This window comes from Galeopterus variegatus, unplaced genomic scaffold (assembly GCF_000696425.1).
Source record: "Galeopterus variegatus unplaced genomic scaffold, G_variegatus-3.0.2 Scaffold9800, whole genome shotgun sequence".
In the NCBI taxonomy this organism is placed as follows: domain Eukaryota; kingdom Metazoa; phylum Chordata; class Mammalia; order Dermoptera; family Cynocephalidae; genus Galeopterus; species Galeopterus variegatus.
In genome coordinates this window covers 39,004-42,080 of record NW_007735911.1, presented here as the reverse complement: position 1 = coordinate 42,080, position 3,077 = coordinate 39,004, and the positions used below count along the sequence as shown (strand labels likewise).

At 42.7% G+C, this 3,077-nt stretch overlaps 1 pseudogene; it reads right to left on the bottom strand.

Moving 5' to 3' along the window:
• Positions 1 to 2,024: 2,024 nt before the first annotated feature.
• LOC103609576 lies at positions 2,025 to 2,749 on the bottom strand (annotated as a pseudogene).
• Positions 2,750 to 3,077: the final 328 nt, after the last annotated feature.

Genomic DNA, 3,077 nt, shown 5'->3' with positions numbered 1-3,077 from the left:
TTGGAGACAATATATGCCATATTTGAGAATGCTACTTCAACCCATTCACAGAGTGATTCATAAAGCTGCCCATTTTGACTGAAGTTTAGAGCAAGAGGCAGCTGTGCAGCTGGGACTGTTGAGGGCAAGCAGCTCTGCTGTTGGGGTTGTGTAATGATGCTTGAGAGTGCCAGATCCCTGTGCTGTATGGAGTCTCCAGAAAGCCCAACTGACAATCACAGTTCAGAATTCTAGGGGTGTGCAGGAAATCTATTTCCTTTTTGTCAAATAGCTATTGGAAAATGGCTCTTAGCTTGCTACAGGTCTCTTGCAGAGACTGAACAACTGATCTGGGACACCAAGTGATTATGAGACTTTAGATATTCATTCTGAGCGGAGATGTTATAAGATCTACTGAGAAATAGTGTGGTATGTGCAAGTGCTGTATGTAATCAAGAAACACTGGTATGTAGGCCATCAAAGTCAAACAGATCTGATATGCAAAATATGTTGCATGTGTAGGGAACTCAGACCTCCGCGGCACCTACTTCTGATACATTGCTATCTTTCTCTCAATCCACAACTAAGAGCTCATGGAAGTTCCTTATGACCAGTTAACCAATGTTTTGGTTAACTAAAGTAGACTCTTCTGGGCCCTGAAAAAAAAGGGAAGGGAAAGTCTCCTAAAGGGAAGAAATTTGGGCAGTGTATCTGTTTTTGTTTACCGTATCTGGAGTGCATCTGCATGTATTCATTGCTAATGGCTACAGTTTGGAACTGGAAGGCCTTGAAATAAACGAGAGATTCAGTGATAAACAGTCTGCAAAGAGGTATGTGGCTCACTCGTTGGCATAGGCAGAACAGGAGAGTTTCTGTGCCCATATGAATGCTCTCCATGATCACCCACTGCAGGAGAGACTATCAGTAGTAGGGCTATAGGATGACCCGTCTGTGGCCTCTTTGCCCTGCTTCCCCAGTGTTTGCTCAATGGGCTCATGAACACCTGGCCATGGTGGCAGGGAGGAGTTATATAAGCACATGGGTTCAATAACGTGGATTTCCCTTCACCAACGCTGGCTTCTGTCCCAGCTGAGGACCCAAACTGCCAACAGTGACTAATGCTGAGACCCTGAGAAGATGCAATTCCTTGCCTAGACCAGATTTCAGATTTTAATAATTCAGAATTCATGTTTATCTCCTACCTGCCTCATCAGTGGAAATTTAAAGTCTTGATATTTTTTAGACATTTATATAGACAATATAAACTCATATTAGATGACAGTTAAATTTTTTAATGTCCTGGTAGAGAAAGAAGCATTCATTTTTATTTTTTATTTTTTTTTGGGGGGGGAGACCAGCAAACCTTTTTTTTTAATTGAAGTGTAACTGATTATACATATTTGTGGTGTAGGGAGATGAATAGCGATACTTGTGTACACGGCCAGCCGTCAAAAATAAAAACAAACAAAAAACCTCTCTACAATGTGTGATGATCAAATTAGGGTAATTAGCATATTCATTATTACAAAACATAATCATTTATTTGTGTTGAGGACATTTCTCCTAGTCATTTGATAACATGCAGTAATTATAGGTGCCTAGCTTGACTGTACATCAATAGAACTTTTCCTTTTTTTTAAAAAAAAAAAAAAGCGGTCATTTTTAACTAAAACCTAGAAAGTATTGTTAGCGAAAAGCAAAGTTCCCATAGTGTTAATCTCAAATCTTATTGCTTTACAACTGTGTACACCTTCCATTAAAAATAAAAAGATGAAGCAGTCAATCTAGGGATTCATTTGACATGACTTTCGTGAGTGGGGGGTGGGGATAGTGGCAAAGAGAAGACCAACAAAAAGGTAACTCAAACACTTAAACATACAATGGTTTTCTTTAAAAAAGAGAGAGAATGTTATTTTCAACAAATGGAAAAATACACTGAAAGTCCATGAGTCAAGCCATAGCCAAAATCCATGTTCTATCTTAAGTTCTTTTTTCCCTTCTTTTTTCTTTTATTAATAAAATCTCTCCCCGAACCATCAGCACTTTTAATCCTCCCCAAGCTGGGCTTCATCTTCAGATTTCTCGGGTGGGGGCCTTGCAGATGCTTTCTTTTCTGGGGGGCTTTCTGTTTCCCCATCTTCTTCTTTGGGAGAGGGGTCTTTTCCTTTGATGCCTTTGAAGCTATGGGGCGACCCACATTCCCTTTTTCACCAGAATTGGTGTCACTGTGGCCTTTAGCCTTGGCTTGGGCATTTCTTTTCTGTCAGGTTTGGACGTCTTAACCATCTTTCTGTGTTTCTTTTTGGAACTGCCATAGTCACGATCATCACCGTCTTCCATGAGGAGGCCTTCATGGCTGCCGCCATCCTTCTCCTGGAGCGGTGCCTCCTCCTCTTGCTCTCCCTCGCTGCCCACACCTGCCGTGAGCATCTTGCTCTGTGCAGAAGTTGCTCTAGATGCTGCCTGCCGTTGCCAGCGCACATTTTTATAATCTTTTTCATCCCCGCTGTCCTGTGCTGAGTGAGAATCATCCTTCTTCGTCTTCACGTCTTTCTCTTGAATCCTCACTACTCTCCTGTGAACTCTTTCCAGATCGCCTCGTATCTTTGGCTTCTCGGGGAGGTGATGGAATTTTCTTAGCAGGAGGCCCCAAATCTCTTTCATGATCTTCATCAGCATCATCAGATTCCTGAAACTGTGAGTAATCAACGACCTTCCTATTTCTGACAGGCTGAGACATGTGCACTGTCGAAGCAGGACCGAGTGAGAAGCCAAAGTGCAGGACCTCCCACCCGTACTAAGCGCCCCCTCCCCAGAACTTCTGCCCACGGGGCTGCTGCTGCCGAACCCCGAGCTGCTGCTTCCCAAACTCCACCACTCCTCGGTTCAGGGCCCTTGGATCAGACGAGCGCCCCCGTCCCCCTGTCTCTTCAAAATGGATGAATAAGATTTCTGGTAAAATTGTAATAGTATTCTTTCCCTTTCTTCATGGAAGGGGTAGAGAATTGTCCTCATGAAATAGACAATTATTTTTGAATATGGACTTCCCTCTATTATGCTTCTCCCAGTATCACTTTCTTTGCATTTGCTGAGCTCTT